The sequence below is a fragment of the Amblyraja radiata genome, chromosome 16, assembly GCF_010909765.2.
Source record: "Amblyraja radiata isolate CabotCenter1 chromosome 16, sAmbRad1.1.pri, whole genome shotgun sequence".
Classification (NCBI taxonomy): Eukaryota; Metazoa; Chordata; class Chondrichthyes; order Rajiformes; family Rajidae; genus Amblyraja; species Amblyraja radiata.
Window position 1 is genome coordinate 40,021,135 of NC_045971.1, and position 16,500 is coordinate 40,037,634.

General features: G+C 51.0%; 1 non-coding gene across 1 annotated transcript; it reads left to right on the top strand.

The window, feature by feature from the left end:
* Positions 1–15,628: 15,628 nt before the first annotated feature.
* Positions 15,629–15,797, top strand: LOC116982347. The gene has a single exon (XR_004414437.1). It is a non-coding gene; the product is annotated as a U1 spliceosomal RNA (small nuclear RNA).
* The last annotated feature ends 703 nt before the right edge of the window (positions 15,798–16,500 follow it).

The following is a 16,500-nucleotide window of genomic DNA, read 5'->3' on the forward strand; positions in this document are numbered from 1 at the left end:
AGACTCAAGAGGAGCTTCTCCTCAGCCCCCATCCTGGTTCACCCTGACCCGTCACTCCAGTTCGTGGTTGAGGTGGACGCCTCGGGTGTGGGCATCGGGGCCGTACTCTCACAGAAATCCCCCACAGATGGTCGATTACATCCCTGCGCTTTCCTCTCTAAGAAGCTTTCTCCTGCTGAGAGAAATTACGATGTGGGTAACTGTGAACTGTTAGCGGTTAAAACAGCCTTGGAGGAATGGATACATTGGTTGGAGGGTACCAAGCAGCCGTTTCTAGTTTGGACAGACCACAAAAACCTGGAATACATCAAGTCAGCCAAACGCCTCAACTCGCGCCAAGCAAGGTGGGCTCTCTTCTTTAATCAATTTCATTTTGTACTGTCTTACCGCCCTGGTGCCAAGAATGGCAAACCTGATGCTCTCTCCAGACAGTTTGATCCTGACCCATCCCCTAAGGTTTCAACTCCCATTCTGCCTGCTTCCTGTTTTGTTGGGGCGGTTACTTGGGAGATTGAGAAGAGAGTTTCCGAGGCAACTGCTGGTGTTCAGTCTCCGCTAGGGTGTCCTTCTAATCGTCTGTTTGTTCCCGAGTCTCTTCGTTCACAGGTGATTCACTGGGCTCATACGTCTCGGATCTCCTGTCATCCCGGTGTCCGCCGAACCCTGTTTGTGGCCAAACAGCGGTTTTGGTGGCCTTCCATGGAGAGGGGGATTAAGGAGTACGTCGCCGCCTGCAGTATTTGTGCTCAGAACAAGACCTCCCGTCGGGCCGCCTTTGGCCTCCTGAATCCACTGCCTGTCCCCTCACGCCCCTGGTCAGACATCTCCATGGACTTTGTCACGGGCTTGCCCTCTTCTGAAGGTAACACCTCAGTCATGACTGTAGTGGACAGATTTTCTAAGATGGTCCATTTCATTCCGTTGCACAAGCTTCCCTCCGCCAAGAAGACGGCAGAGGTCATGCTGTCTCATGTTTTTCGCATTCATGGATTTCCCAGAGACATTGTGTCTGACCGGGGGCCTCAGTCGTGTCCAGGTTTTGGAAGGAGTTTTGTTCTCTGTTGGACGCCACGGTCAGCCTTACATCTGGTTATCACCCGGAATCCAATGGACAGACTGAACGCATTAACCAGGAATTGGAGACAGGACTGCGGTGCTTGGTGGCACAGAACCCTTCAACTTGGAGCAAACACCTTATTTGGGTGGAGTATGCACACAACACACTTCCTTGCTCATCCTCTGGTCTCTCTCCATTCCAGTGTGCCTATGGTTATCAACCGCCATTGTTCCCTGCTGTGGAGAAGGAGTCCAGTGTGCCCTCCGCTTAGGCTCTCGTCCGTCGCTGTCGCAAGGTTTGGAATGGGGCTTGTCAGATGCTGTTGCGCAGTTCTGCGCGTTACAAGAGGATGGCTGACCGTGGAAGAACGCCGGCTCCAGTATACTCGCCTGGTCAAAGGGTGTGGCTCTCCACTCGAGACTTACCGCTGAGGGTGGAATCCCGGAAGCTGGCTCCTCGTTTTGTTGGTCCTTTCCCCATATCGAAGGTCATCAATCCTGTGGCGGTTCGTCTCAAACTCCCCCGTGCCATGAGGGTCCACCCTACTTTCCATGTCTCCCGTCTGAAGCCATTTAAGGAGAGTCCTCTGGTCCCTGCCTCCACACCCCCTCCGCCCCCCGGTTCCTTGATGGGGGTCCAGTGTTTACGGTCAGCCGGTTGCTGGGGATGCGCCGGTGTGGTCGTGGTTGTCAGTATCTTGTGGATTGGGAGGGGTATGGACCTGAGGAGCGGTCTTGGGTGCCAGCTCGCAACATATGCGACCCGGAACTTATCAGGGACTATCGGCGCCAACATCCTGAAGATCCTGGGCCGTCAGGAGCCGGCCGTGGAGGGGGGGGGGGGGGGGGGGGGGGGGGTACTGTCAGGTCTCGCGTTTGATCTAGTTTCTGTTTCTTATTGGTTTTTAGTATTAGAGTTTGCATTCTTGTTTTATTTTGGTGTCTCACATCTCCTCTTGTTTCAGGTCCCATTTCCTGTCAGGTCGTTTACCCTCATGTGATTGTTGGCCACGCCCTGATGTGTTTCACCTGTGTCTCGTTATCCCCTGCTAGTCTGTATTTAAGCCTTTTGTGTTTTAGTTCCCATTGCCAGTTCGTGGTGTATGCTACTTGGTATCCCCTCGTTCCAGCTCTCGAAATCTTGTGACCTTGTGATCTCGACCTTTGCCTGTATTTTCGACCACTGGTTCTTGCCTGCTCCTATATGGTACTGTTGCCTCTGTTTTGCCTACCTGTGTACTGACTTGGACCGATTAAACGCCGAAGACTGATCTGCCCTGTGTCTGAGCCTGCATTTGTGTCCTCCTCCTCGTTCAGCTCTGACAGTTTCCTTTTATCATCGGTACTTTGTTTGCATATCTTTTATTCATTGTTCTTTATTTCTCCACATCATTCGTCTATATCTCTCCTTTCCCTTATCCCTAAACAGTCTGAAGAAGGATCTCAACCTGAAACCTCGCCCATTCCTTCTCTCCAGAGACGCTGCCTGACCCGCTGAGTTACTCCAGCCAATTTTGTCTATCTTCGGTTTAAACCAGCATCTGCAGTTCCTTCCTACACATCTTCATTGTTCATTCACATAAAGCCCAGCGGTATGAATATTGATTGCTGTAATTTCATGTAACCATTGCATTCCCTCTCTCCATTCTTCTTCCACCTTAGAGAGTCTTGCTAGTTTCACAGTTTGTATCCCTTCATTATCACCCCTTCCACGGCCAACAATGGACCATTGTGGGCTCCACCTTTCTTGACTCATCGGTGTCGGCTGTGATGTGTTCTGTAGTTTCCCTCAATCGACTCTCATTCTGAAGAAATCCCAGTCTAATTCCACTGGTGAGCCCAGTCCAGAACAAGGGAGACCTGGTCATATGTTGGAGCCTTAAGCACAGGACCTGAGTACTTAACTACAAAGTTACAGAGTCGTACCTAGTACTAAATAACATTGATTACAGGGGTGAAGCCAGCGAGCTTTGTCAAACAAGGAATGTGGAAATCAGCTTTCACTGGAAGGTGAACATTCCAGATCTGGTTTTCTGCTGTAAAATTGCTGTAAAAACGCAATGTTCTTTCCAAATCCACGAGTTTATGACAGAAAATATTACATTGAGCCGTTCTCAATCCATATTTCACCATTGTTTCAATTTGTTCCCAGCCTTTGTTTTGTTTAGTTTAGGAATACAGCGTGGAAACAGGCCATTCGGCCCAACGCACATTAACACTTTCATACACAGAACCCACAGGGGACAATGTTTTATATCAAACGTGTACGTCTTTGGAGTGTGGGAGGAGACCGAAGATCTCGAAGAAACCAACGCAGGTCACGGGCAGAACGTATAAATTCCGTAATCGGGATCGAACCCGGGTCTCCGGCGCAAGCATTTGCTGGCCTGTAAGTCTCACTCGGGCTCTGTACAACTCCATTGTCTATTGTTCTCTCAGCCTCCACCACCCCTTGCAGCATGCTCCAAGTATTCATCTCTCTCTGTGTAAAAATAACTTGCTTCGCTGTGAGCACTTTTAAATCTTTCTTCTCTCACCTTAATTGCCCTCCGGCCATTGATTCCCGTTCCCGGGTAAAAATTCTACGGCATTAATTCCTTAATTTCACATGCTTCTACAATACATGAATTGTGTGTGTGTGTGTGTGTGTGTGTGTGTGTGTGTGCGCGTGCCTGTGTGTGTGCGCGTGCGTGTGTGCGTGGGTGTGTGAGTGTGTGTGTATGTGCGTGTGTGTGGGTGCGTGTGCGTATGTGTGTGGGTGTGTAGGCGCGTGCGTGTGTGTGTGTGTGTGAGTGTGTGTGCGTGTGCGTATGTGTGTGCGTGTGCGTGTATGTGTGTGTGTGTGTGTGTGCGTGCGTGTGTGCGTGTGTATGTGTATGTGCGTGCCTGTGTGTGTGCGTGTGTGTGTGTATGTGCGTGCCTGTGTGTGTGTGCGCGTGTGTGCGTGGGTGTGTGAGTGTGTGTGCGTGCGTGTGTGCGTGGGTGTGTGAGTGTGTAGGCGTGTGTGTGTGTGTGAGTGTGTATGTGTGGGCGTGTGTGTGTGTGTGTGTGAGTGTGTATGTGTGTGTGGGCGCGTGTGTATGTGTGTGCGTGTGCGTGTATGTGTGTGTGTGTGTGTGTGTGTGTCAGTGTGTATGTGTGTGTGGGCGCGTGTGTATGTGTGTGCGTGTGCGTGTGCGTATGTGTGGGTGTGTGTGGGTGGCCACAGTCTCCTACCCTCCTTCATCCCTCCCCACCCACTGAGGTTCTCTGTCTCTCTCCGTTCACCCGCAGACTCTGTGACCTTGGACTTGGAAACAGCGTGTTGGGAATTCGAGGTGGCCGAGGATCGGAAGAGCGTGAGGTGGACCGGGGCACAGAGGAGTCACCCTGACAACGGCAAGCGGTTTACAATCTGGCCTTGTGTGCTGGGATCGGAGGGATTCACCTCGGGGAGACATTACTGGGAGGTGGAGGTGACGGAGAACTGGGGCTGGTGTGTGGGAGTCGCCGCCGAGTCTCTGGACAGGGAGAGAGACATCAACCTGAGGCAGGTGACTGGGCTCTGGTCCGTGGAGCAAGTTGGCGACGAGTTTCGTGTGAACTCCTCTCCGAAACCCCGTCTCCTCACCGATCCCATCCCAGAGCGGCTGGGAGTTTATCTCAGTTATGAGGCAGGGATAGTCTCATTTTACAGCGCGGACACCACGTCCCATCTCCACACCTTCAGTGGGAACAGGTTCACCGGGAAACCTTTCCCTTTCTTCTGGACTTGGGATGGAAACCAGTGTCTGAGAATCTGCTCCGGTTCCACCCTGGATCTGTAAATGTCTTTGGTCCCGGGTCCAAAGTCAGGAACAACTTCTATTTCAAGGTTCAATAGACAATAGGTGCATTAGGCCAACACCGCCATTCAATTTGATCATGGCTGATCATCCCCAATTCCCGTTCCTGCCTTCTCCCCGTATCCCATGACTCCACTATCTTTAACAGCCCTATCTAGCTCTCTCTTGAAAGTATCCAGAGAACCGGCCTCGATCACCCTCTGAGGCAGAGATTTCCACACACTCTCTGTGAGAAAAAGTGTTTACCCATCCCCGTTCTACATGGCTTACCCCTTATTCTTAAACCGTGGCCGCTGGATCTCGACTACCCCAATGTCGGGAACATGTTTCTTACCTCTAGTGTGTCCAAACCCTTAATAATCTTAGAGGTTTCAATCAGAATCCCACTCATCCTTCGAAACTCCAGAGTGTATAAGCCCAGCTGCTCCATTCTCTCAGCATATGACAGTCCCGCCATTCCGGGAATTAACCGCATAAACCTACGCTGCACTCCCTCAATAGCAAGAATGTCCTTCCTCAAATTAGGGGACCAATATTGTACACAATACTCCAGGTGTGGTCTCACTAGGGCCCTGTACAACTGCAGAAGGACCTCTTTGCTCTTATACTCAACTCCTTGTGACCTTATCAATTAATAATTTTGGGGTTCAAATGTGGGGCAGAAACCCCATTCGCAACAGATTGACACGAAACAAGTTACATTTAACCACCAAATTATAAATTGCAAAGCCACAAGGAACTTGGAAATAGAATTGGTCAAAAAAAAGGCATGGACATTTAACAGAATTAGGGTATGTCAATGCAATAATGTTTTACTGTATCTCCACCACCTCGATCAACTCAGACTTGGAGTTAACTACTACTCTTTTCACAGATACTGCCTGGCCTGCAGATTTTTTGTATCATTGTTTGCTTTTCTTTCAGATTTGTGACACCCACAGTATTTCTTCGACTTTTATAGCCCCCTACAATAAATCATTATTACGAAAAATCTGAAGGAAATATGAAGTTTGCGCAGATTCAGATCGGGACGGGGAGATCTTTCTGTATCCTTCCTGGAGCTATGCAATCGAAATGTGGTAGCCCACACCCTGCCTGGAATGCTAAGCAATTGAATGTGCTTGCCTGCACCCTGCCTGGAATGGAATTTCAAGGAATAGTCATGAGTGAGCTGCCAGCCACCAGCCCTGAGTGACTGAGCTGCCAACCCACCAGCCCTGAGTGACTGAGCTGCCAACCCACCAGCCCTGAGTGACTGAGCTGCCAACCCACCGGCCCTGAGTGACTGAGCTGCCAACCCACCGGCCCTGAGTGACCGAGCTGCCAACCCACCGGCCCTGAGTGACCGAGCTGCCAACCTACCAGCCCTGAGTGACTGAGCTGCCAGCCCACCAGGCATGAGTGACTGATTTGCCAACCCACCAGCCCTGAATGACTGAGCTGTCAGCCCAAGAATCCATTCGGTTCACAATGTCCATACTAGCCCTCTGGTAACCAGTCCTTTCGGCCCACTACACCGATACTAGCGCTCCAGGAAGCCCAACCACCTCGAGCCCCCAAGTGCCAGGAGAACTCCAGCACCAAGCTCAGGAGGGAGGGTCGATGGAGGAGGGGGGAGAGCAGATTTGGACAACGGTGACGTATGGAAAACACCAGAGGGGGCAGCACAAGGAGCAGAGGCCAGAAGGGGTTGGCAAGCCCCCCAAAAACCTCAAAACACGATCTCTCTCCCTGACAGAAGGCAGCAACCTCTCCTCGTGGGAGGATGAGGCGAACGGGAAACCCCACAGGAAGAAAACCGGGGAGGAAAGGAGAAGGTCCAGGCCGATTGTCCACCAGCACCAGGAGACCGAGAGCAGAGCAGCGGTCGAGGGGCTCCAGCCCCAGAACATCGGGAGCAGAGCAGCGGTCGAGGGGCTCCAGCCCCAGGACATCGGGAGCAGAGCAGCGGTCGAGGGGCTCCAGCCCCAGGACATCGGGAGCAGAGCAGCGGTCGAGGGGCTCCAGCCCCAGGACATTGGGAGCAGAGCAGCGGTCGAGGGGCTCCAGCCCCAGGACATCGGGAGCAGTACAGCAGCCGTTGGGCCCCAGCCCCTGGAGACCGGGATCATCGTAGCATCCGATGGGGCCCAGCTCCAGGGCATCGGGAGCAGTGCAGTGGCCGTTGGGCCCCAGCTCCGGGCAACCGGGAGCATTGTAGCGGCCAATGGGCCCCAGCTCCGGGCAACCGGGAGCAGTGCAGTGGCCGTTGGGCCCCAGCTCCGGGCAACCGGGAGCAGTGCAGCGGCCAATGGGCCTCAGCTCCGAATTTCCGGGAGCAGTAAGCCTGTCACCGTGCCCCAGCCACGAGAGACGGGGGAAGCGGCGCACCCAGAAGGGGGTAAAACGAGCAGCCCCCCCCCCCCCCAACACCTTGGGTTACGACACGGGAAACCCAACCCGTTGAGGATGCCAGGTACCTGAGCCCAGGAAAGGTGAGGCAATTCACCGAAGCGGTGGGCGTGAGGGAACACGAAAATGGTCAGTGACTCTAAAAGACAATGGAGCTCAAACTGGCATCTTTAAACGTGCGCAGTGTGAAGAGCACTGCGCGATGTGTTAATACCTTACAGTACCTGGCCAAGGTCAAGGCAGATGTGACTTTTCTCCAGGAGTGCGGGTTGCCACACCTCCGCTGCTATCGGAGGTGGTCGCGATGGTGGCCCCACGGACTGTCGGTGTGGTCGGGGGGCAATGACTGTCGTGCTTCCGGCCTAGGGAACTTGGTGCGGGGAGGGAACTTCGCCATCACTGAGGTCAGGGAGGTGGTTGCGGGTCGTCTCCTCGTGTATGTACCGTGGTTCTCCGCTCCGGCTGATTAATGTGTATGCCCCACCCGTGCGGAGCGAGCGGCTGGCCGTTCTCCAGCAGCTCCCAGTGCTGTTGGCCACGTCCCGGCAGCTCGTTCTGGCCGGTGACTTCAACTGCATCATTGATGCGGCTGGACGATCCGGCAGTGCCGACAACAGACTGGCCAGCACGTCCAAGTTCCTGATGGAAATGGTAAAAGACGCAAAGCTGCACGACGCCTTCAGCGACCCTGCAGGCGGGTCCCAGCCACGGTTCACCTGGTCGAGATCGGACGGTTCAGCCCGATCCCGGATAGACTTCGTCTTCACCACAAAGGCTGTCACGGTGAGACACACCGACCTCACGCTGGTGTTCTTCTCTGATCACTGCCTCCTTCAGGCTTCCTGTCACCTACAGGAGGACCGGAAGGCAGGCAGAGGGACGTGGAAGTTAAACGTGAAGCTGTTGACCTCAGAGAACTTTGAGGAGCTAAAGAGGGACTACGCATGTTGTAGAACGGTGAGGCCCCTCTTTGACTCCCCGACACTCTGGTGGGAAGCAACCAAGGACAACATTAAGAGGTTCTTCATAGTCAAAGGGGTTCAGAGAGCAAGACAGAGTCAGAGGGAACTGTGCCAACTCCAGACAGATTTGCAACAACTGCTCCTTCTGCAGTCGAGGGGGGTGGATGTGAGGGAGGAACTTAGAGAGGTGAAGGACCGGCAAGCTCGGCTCTTTACCTCTGAATCCTCCAAGATCATCTTCCGATCCAGGGTCCGCCATGTGGAGCAGGATGACACGTGCTCACGTTCTTCTTCCATAAGGTTCACAGGGGGAGCTCTGTGATCAACAGCCTTAGGGAGGAGGACGGCTCGGTAGCATCCTCGCAGACAGACATGGTGAGGGTCTGCAAATCCTTTTACACGGAATTGTATGACAGAAAGGCCACAGACAGCACCGCCTCCCAGAACTTCCTGTCCTCTATCACGGAGGTCTCGGAGGATAGCAAGCGGGAGATAGCAAGCGGGAGAGTCTGGACCAACCACTGACCCTAGAGGAGCTGACTGGCTCCATCCAGGGGCCTCTCACCGAGGCCCGGGGAGCCGTTGGTGAGCGGAGGACTTACCTGGGGCTGTGAGTATAAATACAGCGCGGGGTTTGCTTCTACAGAGGCCCGGGGAGCCGTTGGTACGAGGAGGAGTTACCTGGAGCTGTGAGTATAAATACAGCGCGGGGTTTGCTTCTACAGAGGCCCGGGGAGCCGTTGGTGAGAGGAGGACTTACCTGGAGCTGTGAGTATAAATACAGCGCGGGGTTTGCTTCTACAGAGGCCCGGGGAGCCGTTGGTGAGAGGAGGACTTACCTGGAGCTGTGAGGAACCCAAATCTGTAACGTTCCATCTCACTTCCAGAGAAGGATTCTGATTCTGGTGGAAGCCTCTGATTGGTGTAAGAGGACCAGCGGAAGCAGCTGATTGGCTTGTATTTTATTTGTATTGTAATTGTAAGGCTTTATTGTATTTGGACAAGGGGGAGAATGAAGGCCAGGGCAGTTTACTGTTCTGGATGTCAGATGTGGGAGGTCATGGTGTCGGAGTGCCCTCCAGACGTCCACATCTGCGCAAGGTGCGTCGAAATGGGGCTCCTAAGGGACCGTGTCAGGAACCTGGAACAGCAACTCGATGACCTCTGTCTGCTCAGGGAGAGCGAGGACGTCATAGAAAGGAGTTACAGGGAGGTGGTCACTCCAAGACCACGGGAGACAGAAAACTGGGTCACAGTTAGGAAGGGCAACGGGAAGAGGCAGGGACTGGTGAGTACCCCGGTGGCTGTACACCTTGAAAATAAGTACTCATGCTTGAGTAAGGGTGGGGGGAGACAGCCTACCTGGGGGCAGCGACAGCGGCCGGGCCTCTGGCACAAACACCGTTCCGGTTGCTCAGAAGGGTAAGGAAAAGAAGGGGAGGGCAATTGTAATAGGGGACTCTATAGTCAGGGGGTCGGATAGGCGATTCTGTGGACGCAGACAGGAGTCCCGGATGGTAGTTTGCCTCCCTGGTGCCAGGGTCAGGGATGTGTCTGAACGTGTCCAAGAAATCCTGAAATGGGAGGGAGAGGAGCCTGAGGTTGTGGTGCATATAGGTACCAACGACATAGGTAAAAAAAGAGAAGAGGTCCTGAAAGAAGAATGTAGGGAGTTAGGTAGAGAGTTAAGGAGAAGGACTGGAAAGGTAACAATCTCAGGATTACTGCCTGTGCCACGCGAAAGTGAGAGTAGGAATGGAGCGAGGTGGAGGATAAAAGCGTGGATGAGGGACTGGTGCAGTGGGTATGGATTCAAGTTTCTGGATCATTGGGACCTCTTTTGGGGAAGGTGCGACCTGTACAGAAAGGACGGGTTCACTTGAACTCAAGGGGGACCAATATCCTGGCGGGGAGATTTGCAAAGGCTACTGGGGAGACTTTAAACTAGTATGGTTGGGGGGAGGGACTCAAATTGGGAAAGCTAGCAGTCAGTGTGTGAAGCAGGGGGCAGAGAATGGTAGCACTCTGACCCAAAATGTAGGGGAGAGAGAAGAAAAAGAAAATAATCAGAGAATAAGAGAGGGTGGGTTTCTTAAATGTGTATATTTTAATGCTAGGAGCATTGTAAGAAAAGTGGATGAACTTAGAGCCTGGATTGACACCTGGAAGTATGATGTTGTTGCGATCAGTGAAACATGGTTGCAGGAGGGCTGTGATTGGAAACTAAATATTCCAGGATTTCGTTGCTTCAGGTGTGATAGAATTGGAGGGGCAAGAGGTGGAGGTGTTGCATTGCTTATCAGGGAAGATATTACAGCAGTGCTTTGGCAGGATAGATTAGAGGGCTCGTCTAGGGAGGCTATTTGGGTGGAACTGAGAAATGGGAAAGGGGTAGCAACACTTATAGGGGTGTATTATAGACCGCCAAATGGGGAGCGAGAATTGGAAGAGCAAATATGTAAGGAGATTGCAGATATTAGTAGTAAGCACAAGGTAGTGATTGTGGGAGATTTCAATTTTCCACACATAGACTGGGAAACACATTCTGTAAATGGGCTGGATGGGTTGGAGTTTGTAAAATGTGTGCAGGATAGTTTTTTGCAACAATACATAGAAGTACCTACTAGAGAAGGGGCGGTACTGGACCTCCTGTTAGGAAATGAGGTGGGTCAGGTGGCAGAGGTATGCGTTGGGGAACAGTTCGGGTCCAGTGATCACAATACCATTAGTTTCAATATAATTATGGAGAGGGACAAAACTGGACCTAGGGTTGAGATTTTTGATTGGAGAAAGGCTAACTTTGAGGAGATGCGAAAGGATTTAAAAGGAGTAAATTGGGACAGTTTGTTTTATGGGAAAGATGTGGAAGAGAAATGGAGTACATTTAAAGGTGAAATTTTAAGAGTACAGAATCTTTATGTCCCTGTTCGGTTGAAAGGAAATCGTAAAAATTGTAAAGAGCCATGGTTTTCAAGGGAAATTGGACACTTGGTTCGGAAAAAGAGGGAGTTCTACAATAGTTATAGGCAGCATGGAGTAAATGAGGTGCTTGAGGAGTATAAAGAATGTAAAAAGAATCTTAAGAAAGAAATTAGAAAAGCTAAAAGAAAATATGAGGTTGCTTTGGCAAGTAAGGTAAAAGTAAATCCGAAGGGTTTCTACCGCTATATTAATAGCAAAAGGATAACGAGGGATAAAATTGGTCCATTAGAGAGTCAGAGTGGCCAACTATCTGCAGAGGCAAAAGAGATGGGGGAGATATTGAACAGTTTCTTTTCTTCGGTATTCACCAAGGAGAAGGATATTGAATTATGTGTGGTAAGGGAAACAAGTAGAGTAGCTATGGAAACTATGAGGATCAAAGAAGAGGAAGTACTGACACTTTTGAGAAATATAAAAGTGGATAAGTTTCCAGGTCCGGACAGGATATTCCCTAGGACATTGAGGGAAGTTAGTGTAGAAATAGCAGGGGCTATGGCAGAAATATTTCAAATGTCATTAGAAACGGGAATAGTGCCGGAGGATTGGCGTATGCGCATGTTGTTCCATTGTTTAAAAAGGGGTCTAAGAGTAAACCTAGCAATTATAGACCTGTTAGTTTGACGTCAGTGGTGGGCAAATTAATGGAAAGAATACTTAGAGATAATATATATAAGCATCTGGATAAACAGGGTCTGATTAGGAACAGTCAACATGGATTTGTGCCTGGAAGGTCATGTTTAACTAATCTTCTTGAATTTTTTGAAGATGTTACTGGGGAAATTGATGAGGGTAAAGCAGGGGATGTTGTGTATATGGACTTCAGTAAGGCATTTGACAAGGTTCCTCATGGAAGGTTGGTTAAGAAGGTTCAATGGTTGGGTATTAATGGTGGAGTAGCAAGATGGATTCAACAGTGGCTGAATGGGAGATGCCAGAGAGTAATGGTGGATGGTTGTTTGTCATGTTGGAGGCCAGTGACGAGTGGGGTGCCACAGGGATCTGTGTTGGGTCCACTGTTGTTTGTCATGTACATCAATGATCTGGACGATGGTGTGGTAAATTGGATTAGTAAGTATGCAGATGATACTAAGATAGGAGGGGTTGCGGGTAATGAAGTAGAGTTTCAAAGTCTACAGAAAGATTTATGCCAGTTGGAAGAGTGGGCTGAAAGATGGCAGATGGAGTTTAATGCTGATAAGTGTGAGGTGCTACATCTTGGCAGGACAAATCAAAATAGGACGTACATGGTAAATGGTAGGGAATTGAAGAATGTAGGTGAACAGAGGGATCTGGGAATAACTGTGCACAGTTCCCTGAAAGTGGAATCTCATGTAGATAGGGTGGTAAAGAAAGCTTTTGGTGTGCTGGCCTTTATAAATCAGAGCATTGAGTATAGAAGTTGGGATGTAATGTTAAAATTGTACAAGGCATTGGTGAGGCAAATTCTGGAGTATGGTGTACAATTTTGGTCGCCTAATTATAGGAAGGATGTCAACAAAATAGAGAGAGTACAGAGGAGATTTACTAGAATGTTGCCTGGGTTTCAGCAACTAAGTTACAGAGAAAGGTTGAACAAGTTAGGGCTTTATTCTTTGGAGCGCAGAAGGTTAAGGGGGGACTTGATAGAGGTTTTTAAAATGATGAGAAGGATAGACAGAGTTGACGTGGAAAAGCTTTTCCCACTGAGAGTAGGGAAGATTCAAACAAGGGGACATGACTTGAGAATTAAGGGACTGAAGTTTAGGGGTAACATGAGGGGGAACTTCTTTACTCAGAGAGTGGTAGCTGTGTGGAATGAGCTTCCAGTGAAGGTGGTGGAGGCAGGTTCGTTTTTATCATTTAAAAATAAATTGGATAGTTATATGGATGGGAACGGAATGGAGGGTTATGGTCTGAGGCGCAGGTATATGGGACTAGGGGAGATTTATGTGTTCGGCACGGACTAGAAGGGTCGAGATGGCCTGTTTCCGTGCTGTAATTGTTATATGGTTATATGGTTATATGGTTATCCGCTCCATTGACTCGAGTAAAACTCCTGGAAGCGATGGCTTACCGGCCGAGTTGTATTCGGCTCTGTGGGACTGGGTGGGCCCGGACCTGCTGGAAGTGTGCAACGACATGCTTCTAGCCGGCAGCATGTCAGACTCCATGAGGAAGGGCAGCATCACCCTAATCTACAAGCAGAAGGGGGAGATGAAGGATATAAAGAATTGGAGACCCATAACATTGTTGAATGTAGATTACAAGATCCTGTCTAAGGCCATCGCCAACCGGGTCAAGTCTGCTCTGGGACAGGTGATCCACCCGGACCAAACCTGTGCTGTACCTGGCAGGAAAATCTCAGACAGCCTAGCGCTGCTGAGAGATACCATCGCCTACGTGCAGGACAGATGGGTGGATGCCTGCCTAGCCAGCTTGGACCAGGAGAAGGCCTTCGACAGGATATCGCACACGTACATGAGGGACGTGCTCTCCAAAATGGGTTTTGGGGTGGGAATCCGAAATTGGATCAAACTGCTCTACACCAATATCCGTAGTGCAGTCCAAATCGATGGGTGGGAATCAGACAGTTTCCCTGTAAGGTCTGGAGTCAGGCAGGGTTGCCCTCTCTCTCCTGTCTTGTTTGTCTGCTGCATTGAACCTTTTGCCGAGTCCATCAGGAAGGATGCGAGCATAAGAGGAGTGACATTGCCAGGCAGTGGGGGCATTCAAGTCAAAACCTCCCTGTACATGGTCGATGTCGCCGTCTTCTGCTCGGATCCAAGGTCGGTCCGCAGTTTGATCAGCATCTGTGACCAGTTTGAGTCGGCCACGGGAGCCAAGGTGAACCGCAGGAAGAGCGAGGCCATGCTCTTTGGCAACTGGCCCGACCGATCTTCCGTCCCCGTCACCATCAAGCCTGACTTCTTGAAGGTGCTGGGGATCTGGTTCGGGGGGGCTGAGGCGAGTAACAAGAATTGGCTGGAGCGGATAGCCAAGGTGGGGAGGAAGCTGGAGCTGTGGAGGCAACGCTCCCTCTCCATAACCGGTAAACATTTGGTCATCAGGTGTGAAGTGCTCTCGGGGCTGCTGTACTTGGCACAAGTGTGGCCTGTCCCACCCTCCTACGCCACGGGGATCACCCGGGCCGTCTTCCAGTTCATCTGCGGATTCGAGGATGGACCGGGTGCGACGGGCCATAATGTACAAGTCGGCAGACAACGGGGGTAAAAGCGTGCCCAACGTCGCCCTCACCCTGATGGCCACCTTTGTGTGTGGCTGCATCAGGCGGAGTGTAGAGCCAAGGCACGTGGGCACTAAGTGTCACTACCTGCTGAGGTTCTACCTGTCCCCGGTGTTGCGAAGGATGGGCCTGGCGCAGATGTCACGCAATGTGCCAGTCAGCTGGACATTGCCGCCCCATCTGTCGTCTGTGGAAAGGTTCTTCCGGACCAACACCTTTGACCACAAGTCCATCGGGCAGTGGTCAGCACGGAATGTCCTGCAGGCACTGTAGGGAAAGGACTCGATGGATCCGGTGACGTGGTTCCCAGAGCAGACTGCCCAGCTTGTCTGGCAAAATGCCTCATCACCAGAACTGACCAACAAGCACCAAGACCTGGCTTGGCTGGCGGTGAGGGGAGCCCTCTCAGTTAGATCCTTCCTGCACCCCCGGAACCTCACTACCAGCGCACGCTGCCCTCGGGACGGCTGCTATGGAGAGGAGACGGTTGCCCACCTCTTTGCAGAGTGTGGATTTGCAAAAAGAGTCTGGAGAAGTATGAAAGGGTCCCTGGAACGATTTATCCCGAACAGCTCCGTCACAGAGGACTCTGTGATTTACGGACTGTTCCCATGGACACATTCAGAGACTGACATCGAGTGCTGCTGGAGGGTCATCAACTCGGTGAAAGACGCTCTTTGGTCTGCTCCCCACCCAGTAGAGCGAGATGTCCGTCAGGGAATGTTGCCGACTGGCCCGCTGCAGACTGCAGGAATACCTGCTAAGGGACTCGCTGAAGCTTGGTACAGCCAACGCCAAGGCTCGGTGGGGGAGGGCCACAGTCTAGGATCCTTCCGCTGCTGGACATGGGGGGCACGGTATGGTGGAGACGACCCTCAAATTAAATTAAGGGAGGGTATCCCACACCAGGGGGCCACATGCGTGGCACGGGTGGGGGACATTTTTGTGGAATTTAAAAGACATAAACTGTATTGAACAATCTCTATAGCCTACAAAAATGTCGGATGGAATTTCCGCACTGTGCACACATTGTATATATTTATTACTTGGACAGGGGCCACAGAGGGGCACGGGGTGGGGGACAGTTTGGTGGAATTTGACAATTGTAAAAATAGTGTACTGAAAAAAAATTTGTACAGTCTCCGAAAATGTCGGATGGATTTTTTGTTCGAATGGTTCATGAATTGTACATATTTATCAATTGAATAAAGTCTATTTTGAAATTTAAAAAAAAGGTTCTCCCAGGACGAGGCTATCCCATTGCACTTCGGGTGCGCTGACGCCTGCGATGTCCCCAAATGCGGGATACTCGACTGCAACATTTGTGGTAGTGGGGGACTGTGTTCGCGCTCTTCCGTGATTTCAAAATTAAAAACAGAGTTAATGCACAAACACTAAATATGCTGGAGAATCACTTGTTCTGCGGTGGAGTTACTGCCTCACAGCGTCACAGACTCGGATTCCATTCGGACCACGTTGTTATCTCAACCCGTTACATGCGTGCGTTTTCTCCGGGGGCGCCGGTTTCTCCCGTTTCCCACACGTGCAGGTTTGGGGATTAATTTGCTTCTGTGAATTGTTCTCTTCAACTTCTACATGTGTGCATTAGAGAGCATGTTGACTGGTTGCATCATGGCCTGGTTCGGCAACATGAAATGCCCAGGAGCGAAGAAGCCGCCATAGGTTGTGAACACTACCCAGTCCATCACGGGTTCTGACCTCCCCACCATCGATGCAATTTTCCGGGGTCGCTGCCTCAAACAGGCCGCCAGCATCATCAAAGATCCACACCACCCTGCCCACACATTCATCTCACCACTGCCATCGGGTAGAAGGTACAGGAGCCTGAAAACTGTAACGTCCAGGTTCAGGAACAGCTTCATCCCAACAGCCATTAGGCTATTAGACACCACAACCTCAAATGGGCTCTGAACAACATAGACTATTATTATTATTGGACTATTATTGTATGTTCGTTTTTCTCTGTGTGTGTGTGTGTGTGTGTGCAGAGGTGTAGTCTATGTGATACGCAGGTATACGCCGTATACCCACTAAGAAAGCT